General features: G+C 25.6%; 1 pseudogene; it reads left to right on the top strand.

Moving 5' to 3' along the window:
- Positions 1-202: 202 nt before the first annotated feature.
- Positions 203-8,333, top strand: part of LOC120093039 — a 13,388-nt pseudogene continuing 5,257 nt past the window's right edge.

Genomic DNA, 8,333 nt, shown 5'->3' with positions numbered 1-8,333 from the left:
TAGAGAGTTACGTATGATTATAATATTTTTCACATATAAAAATTCTTGTATTTCAAGTTTTATTCAAACGTCTCTATTATTTATTATTATTATTTTCGGGGACAAGACAACTTTTTATTGAAAAGTTGTCTGTGGTGCATAAATAGGTTAGGCAGAAGTTAATTATTTGTCAAATTATTATGGGGGCAATAGGAAGGGTAAAATACAGAATATATATATAGAGAGAGATATATGAGAGGAAAGTGGGTGAGAGAGGGTATGAGAGGCATTTAGCAGTACAAGTTCAGTGGAGGAATAATGAATAAGTGTGTGGGAGTTTGTATTTGTTCATTGTTGGTGGTGGTTCTGTGTGCGGCGGCGGTGGTGGTGGTGGTGGAAGGTGCGGTTGAAGCAGTGGAGCTTCCCGGCGGCGTTTTTGGGCCTGAAGAGCATCGCCTTTGACTGCCGTGGGAGAAGGTCCCTACGCCAGTGTCTCCGACGGCAAGAATCCTCAAGTGGAAAGGTCCCAATTTGGGTTGGACTCAGTTTGCTCTTACCTCACCCAACAGGTATATGCCACCACTTTTTTTTTTTTTTTTTTTCTCTTTTCTTTAGATAAAAATAAATATATATAATAATAACTAAAAATAGTAGTTTTCAAAAGTTGTTTTTGTTTTTTTTTGGATGTGGTTAAAAATTTGATGAAATTGGCTTAATTTTAAAAATTAAAAATATAAAACGAAATGATTATCAAACGGATCTAAAAAGAGAAATGAGAAATATGAAAAAGAAGAAAAATATTAAATACTAGATAACTTGTGTATGTGTATGAAACTTTTGTAAACTATTTTCAAAAAGAAAAAAATTTGGGTAAGCTACACTTATCTATTGTGCAATCCAGTACCCAACCAACATCTATCATTTGATAATTTTTATTTAAAAAATTGATTAATTTTTTTTCCAACTATGTAGTATGAAAAAAGAATTGGGGTGAATCGAGATTTACTTTATATCGTTGAAAAACTTAATAAACATACAAATTAGAGTTGTTTTTAAATATAGAAAAATGAACTAAAATATTTATAAAATATAACAAAATTTTAGAACTATTGATGATAGATGCTAATAGACTTTTATCAGTGTTTATCATTGATAATTTTAAAATTTTACTATATCTTATAAATATTTTCAACAATTTTACTATTTAAAATAATTTCGGACATTAACGTAAATTTAATATATATAATAGACATTTTATCTAGTTTATAAATGGTAAAATATTTTTTTATTAATTTAAATATAATTTTATTATTTTTATTTTTATAACTTTCCAGCCATTTTCATCGATATCAATATTTTGTTGGCATTTTCATAGCCATTTCCATAAAATTGATATTATGATGTTTTTAATTTTTCGTCTAACATCGACATTTTTTACTTTTAACACTAGAAAAAGAAAAAAAGAAAAAAATATATATATATATATAAATTATTTTTAGCATTTTCCTTATTTACCCCGCAATAATGGTTGATATCTCAGATCATAGCAGAGGCCAGAAGTTTCTGGTAAAGCTTTTCCATTACAACTTTTCTGACTTCTTATAAATACAATCACCTTCCAATTTAAATAATTACAGCACAAAACATATCTTTATTTCTTTTTATTAAATTAAATTTTCTATCAGTTTTTCGACAAAGTTTCATTCATTGGTTTCTACGACTTGGTTAAAGTTTGACATGTCAATTACTAGCTAATTTATCTTTTAATTAACTATTTACAAAATCCAATCCTATTTACTTTTATTCTTTACTCGATTCTTTTTTTTACAATATTTGGAATCAAAGAATCAAAATTTTAATTATGAAATTGATAGTACGAATATTATTTCACAATTGAGATATGTTTGATCCTCTGTACTCGATCTTAAACTCTAATACATAATTAAAATAATTAAAAAAAATAGAAAACTATCTTGTTCATAGATCAAGTTAATTTGAAATTGTCTTTCATTTCAAAACATAACTTGTATCCATGCGCTTCATATTTGCTTGGAGTTTGCTCCCAGAAATATAGCCATCTTGCAAATTCTAAGTAACTAATGATTAAGGATCGAACTAATATTAGGTAAGTAATGTTAAATCATTGATTGACCCGTAAACACTTCTCCCCATCTGTAGGGTTGAAAGTTTCTGAAGGCCCAAAAAAAAGAAAAAAAGAGATGACCTCTTAAAATCAATAATGATGAGAGGAATGAACCGCTATCTTATAAGATTTTGAGATCCCTTGATTTTTTTTTTTTCAATTAGTAATCCTCAACATGGTGGCCTCATTGCGTTCACCATTCTTGTACATAATCTCAATCTTTGTGGAGGTTGTTGATTTGGGCTTAATGGGTTCTGATACCATATCAGATAACACGAGCTTCCGTCTCAAAATCAATTGACAAATGAGAGGAGTACCTCATCTATATCTTATTAAGATCGTAAGACCCCTTAATTTTTTCAATATGAGATTCTCAACAGATATAATATTAAAAGAATTATCGTTTGATACCATATTAAATCACTAATTAACCTAAAAACTTAAGTCTATAGCGGAAAGAAAATTAAATATTAGAACAAAAACAGTTACATGACAGGATTCAATCAAATCATAAAAGACCAAATTAAATTGAAACATGAATATGAATACGATGTTAGAAGGATGAATGGGAATTCGTCGAGAATGATAGTGTTTTTTGTGTTGGAATTTTCAGGGAGGGGAAAGAATGCGATGGGCAGCCCCAGACAGAGGCAGCATGTGGAAGGCCACTAGGCCTAAAATTTCACCCTTCAACTTGCGAGCTTTACATAGCAGATGCTTATTTTGGCCTTCTGGCTGTAGGACCTCAGGGCGGGTTGGCTCGGCAGCTGGCCTCGTCGGCCCAAGGCGTCCCACTCCGCTTCACTAATGCTCTCGATATCGACCCCCAGAATGGCGTCGTCTATTTCACTGATAGTAGCATCTTGTTTCAAAGAAGGTATTCTAATCTAATCTAATCTCTTAATTTTTTTTTTTTTTTAATTTTTAATGTTTAATTTCTTATTTTAAAAAAAAATCTTATACTCCTAAATCTCCGAAGTCTTACTTAAAATTTCAAACAAATTATTAATTTAATTAAAATCTTGAGCTTTTTCATTAGTGAATCGAATTAAATTTTCTGTAACGATTGAGTAACGTATTAGGGAGAAAAAAAGTTAAAATTATATAGATACTATAGTGACTTGCAATTAATATGAGAGCTATTTCTTCTTCTTTGTCTTCCTTTATTTTTCTCTATCTATTTAAGAAAAAAATTAGGGTCTTTGGACATTCTAGTTTTTTAGGGTTTTGAGATGAAAATATGTTTATTTAAGTCATTTTTAGTTGATTTTTGAATCATATGAAAAGAATAACAAACCTTTTAAAAAGGTTTAAATTGAGTAATTTGAAAAAGTTTAGTTTAAATTGATACTTAGTTGATCTAACTTCAAAAAAGCTTCTTTCATTTTTTTTTTAAATATACCAATATACTTTCAAAGTTTAGAGGTATGCATAAATTAATTTTTTTAAAAAAAAATTCATTAGTTATTCATCATTTAAGTAGAATCTACATAAGGTTAGATCCAAAGTCTTCCATTTAACGACGTATAAAATTATACTTTTAATCACGAGATTTAGTTTAAGTTACATTTGAGATTCTCGATTTTCAAGTTAATAATTTTGTCCCTTAGATTTGCATTTTATAGCATTTCGGTCAAATATTTTCGTTAATTACTAATATAAAATTAATGTGACATTTATTTTATTACACACATATATATATATATATATAATTTTGTAATTATTAAAATTTTAAGATAACTATTCAATTTTTTTTTCTCACTCTTCTTATTTCTTCTCTCCCTTCGTTCTGTTAGCATAAATACCCGATCTATATTGAATAGATATATAACCTTAGGATCATTTATGCTAAATTGTCAATAATAACATACTAGATTCCATTTTAAAATTGACAACAATTATAAGGTGACTATTGTCTTTCTCAACCATAACTTTGAATGCCCTAAGTAAGATCTTTCTCTAGATGGGATTCAAAAAAGACTGAGTGCTTATTGTTTTGGTATATTGGGAACCATAGCTCTAAGGTCTTCTTATATACTAGTTCAATTAGGGGTTTCTATTAAACCTTAATTAACTAAGAATGAGTTTCTATTTAGTAAGTCCGTACTCAATTAAGAATCTAGGGCCTTAATTAATTAGATCACATATTATAGCCCAATCTAACAAAATAATCCAATGTGATAAATTATTAATCTACATACATAGTCCATACTTTAATTAAACATACAATTATTTTTTTTGTTATAATTCATATTGATCTATAAATGTAGAAATATTTTGTTTTAGTCATACTACTTCAAGTTATTATGCCTATGAGACGTGTCAACTTAAATTATTTATGAACGTTTGAGGTATGGACTTAATTATTATAATCTTAGGTTATTATAGTTGAGTTATAATAATTTGTGTTTGGGGTATAAATTATTTTAGTTTGAGTTATAATACTATGTGTTTGAGTGTAAACTATTTTAATTTGAGGAGAAAATAGTCACACCGTAGCAAAAACTTAAAAAAAATGATGAATGTAAAAGAGTAAAAACTGTAGCAAATAGGGGTTTTGAAAATAGTATTGACTGTAGCTAATTGGGAATTTGAAATAGTAGAATAACGCTAGGAAGTTTATGCCCGATTTGGTAACTATTGGATTTTTTATTTTTAGTTTTTGAAAATTAAACTTATAAACACTCATTTCATCTCTAGATTTTTGTTATATATATTTTACTCATGTTTTCAAAAATCAAGCCAAGATTTGAAATTAAAAAAAAAAAAAAAAAAAAAAACTAAAAGAAGTAGTTTTTTAAAAACTTGTTATTGTTTTTATAATTCATTGAAATTATGGTAAAAAAAATAAGAAAAATAAGTTTAATTTTTAAAAAACTAAAAACGAAGTCATTATCAAATAAGAATCAAAAATTGTTTTTTTCCTCCTTGAAAAAGTATAATCTAATAGATTATATAAATTTTAATTTTTTGTTTACCTAGTTTGTAACTTTATAAAATATTTATATAGACTTTTAAATTTTAAGATCTATTAGACACACAATTAAATATTAAAAAAAATCTATAAAATCTTTATAAAGTTCAACGACTCTTAGAAAGGACGAAACATGTGATTATTTAACTAAAAATTACAATATTTTTCTAAACTTAAAGCTAGTTATCAAATTTAGCCGTAAAACTAATTTTAAAGCAAAAGGGAAAAAGAAATTAGTGAGATAATGTAATTATATTGATTACCTTTAACCAGTACTTTAAAGATTTGGAAGTGCCGGTTTCGGCATTAGAAGGAATGAGGAATCGGCGCTCAAAGCGAGCCGTTTGGGAAAGCGAGGCCATTGAGCAAAACGGTGACGTTTGGGTGCGTGGATCGTATTTCAGTAGCCTCCCTGTCTTTGTCTCGTTCATTATTGACAACACCAAACCTCTTCCCCAACAAATTACAGTAATAATAATTAACAATATTTATTATCATTTTCATCACATCAAAATAGTCTCAATTAACAATATTACAATTTAATTTACCACATTATTATTCATCTCCGTTTTTATTAATACTCACTTTTAAGTATTTAGCGTTAATTTATCATGTAAAATAGCTTGTTTCGATTTAATCTCAAAGATTTTAATATTTAAATTTTTAAAAAACGATTTTTCCACTAAATATTCACGTTAAATATTAATCTTAATATCTATTATTAATTTAAGATAATTATGAAGTAAAATTTTTAAATTAATTTTAATTGTGATGAAAAATAATGAAATTTAATTGTTATATTTTCTTTTTAATTCTTCAAATAATTAATATGATTAACACTAAAAATTGAAAGTGGATATTTAATGAAAAATAGAAATTAAAATGCAAATCTGAAAACTATGGATCATAAAGAGACTACATTTGATATTGTGTTAACTGTGTCAAAAAGTCATTTATAAAATTAAATGTTTACTTTTAAAAACAAGTTAGTTTCACATTGATTTAAAACAATATCATTCTAACTTTTAGATTCTCTCTAAAATCAGGGAATTTTTAAGTAAATATTTAATTTTCAATTTTATCTTTATTTTATATTTATCTATTTCTCACCAAATCAAATCTATTTTATATTTTTTATGATTCAAATGCATCAATTTTTTTTAAAAAAAATATATTCATATTCATTTTTTTTAAATAAAACCACATTTCCTTGTTTTAAAAATTAATCTATAATAAACACAAATTTATCCTACTAAACAATTATTTAAAATTTAAATTACAAAATTTTTTTAGAAAAAGTTGATATAAGTCAACTTTAGTTATTATATCTAAAATAAGAATTATTTTTGTATTATTTACCAAATACTCTAACCTACTTTTTTTAAAAAAATTTAAACTGAAATTTATCAAAATATTATTTTACTTCTTTTCGCCATTGATTTTTTTTAAAAGCACCGCTACAAATAAATTATTTTAGAATCAATGTTATATAATAAATCCCCTTTAAAATTGTGTTCTTCCTGGCCATTATTGGTAAAGAATAATTGATAAGCTTTTTCTTTTAACAGTTATTTTATTTTCTATTTTCTTTTATCAATATCTTGACTTTTTCCTTTTTTAGTTAAATAATTTAATTGCTAGCTCTGTATCATTTATGTTATCACTTTTAAACTTTTTTAATTGTTTTAATTTATATCTCTTAAGAATCCAAATTTTTATCAGCCTTCCTATTCCATAATATTGTATATTAAATAATAATAAAATAATTTTGTGTAATATCTACACATTATTTTTTCTAAGTTGGATTTTTTTAATACTAAATACCCAATCTTTTTTCTTTTTTTCTTTTTTCTTTTTTTGGTTTTTTAGCACATTAAATATCAAAACTACTTATTCAATTCAATGTGCTTTGTGTAGGGTTAGATTGGATGTTTTCCCTAAAAAAGTTAGACAAGGTCATTAAATTTTATAATTGAGGTAGGGTATAGTGATATTTAGCATTTAAAGATGATATCTCATAGAAATGGGTTTTTTTTTTTATGTCACATTACTTTTATTAAAATTTCAATGAGTGATAATCCAATCGAAATTTTGTTACATCTCAAATAGAATTGAACATTTAAACTATCAAGGTACAAATTTAAAAATGGATTAAAATTTAATGGCAAAAAATGAAAATGAATTTTACTACGTTGTTCTTTATTGTTGTTTCTTGTAAGTTGTGACACATTAAAGTATTGATGTAAATAGCAAGTTAACTTTGAACTTCTAATATCAAGACTTAACCCTTTTTTTGGTACTTTAAAAACACACAAATTGTAATATATGCTTATTGGTCAAAATTGTAAACATAGAATAATTTTAAATTTTTGTTCAAAAGATGAAATAGATATTTATTTAAAAAGTAATGTACATACACACCCTTTCAGTAATTTTTGTTCAACATATAGATAATGTCAAAATAACTATAGCTCTATTGTATATACAATGTGTTATCAAGGATTTGTACTTAAAACTTATCTATCTCTATTTAATATTTTGACATTGAAAAAGTGAAATTATTAAATCTTTTTCTATATAATAAATGAGGGACAATAATTAGGCACAGGTTACAATCTAGTCCCTCATTCATATATAAAGTAAAAAATATAAGGACTTACCTTTTTTAAAAAGAGTAAAAAGAAAAATTTGCCGTTCAATTTTTAATTGACAAAATAGACACGACACCAAAATATTCTTCATAAATAAATTGGGCCAACAGCCCCACCCTATTTTTCTGTGTGTTAATCCATCCACATTTTGTGGAGATTTTTTGGTTTGGGAAAATGTCTAACTTCATTTATTAATATACTATTTTATTTAATTAAAAAAAGTTACAACTTTGAAAAAAAAAAACGCTATAGATCATAATTATTGCAATACTATTCAATAGTGTTTTCAAGAGAGAAAAAAAGAAATAAGGGCTACTTATTTGGAATATTAAAATATCATTTTTCATATAATCTCATATATGGTATAGAGAAAAAACATATATATATGAAATTTGTGCATGTAAATTTGCTTTTCTTCATTGAAATTTGAAGTTGTGGAAAATTAATTTCTACTTTGGGGTTCTTTTTTTCCTTTTTTTTTTAATGACACAAATTCTATCTATGTAAAAAAAACTGAAAAAAACCGAAAAAAAAAAAAAGGAATGAGGGAAAAAAAACAATTTTTGATTCTTATTTGATAATGGAC

The sequence above is a fragment of the Benincasa hispida genome, chromosome 12, assembly GCF_009727055.1.
Source record: "Benincasa hispida cultivar B227 chromosome 12, ASM972705v1, whole genome shotgun sequence".
Lineage (NCBI taxonomy): Eukaryota > Viridiplantae > Streptophyta > Magnoliopsida > Cucurbitales > Cucurbitaceae > Benincasa > Benincasa hispida.
The sequence above is the reverse complement of the archived record's forward strand: the minus strand, read 5'-3'. Positions and strand labels throughout refer to the sequence as shown.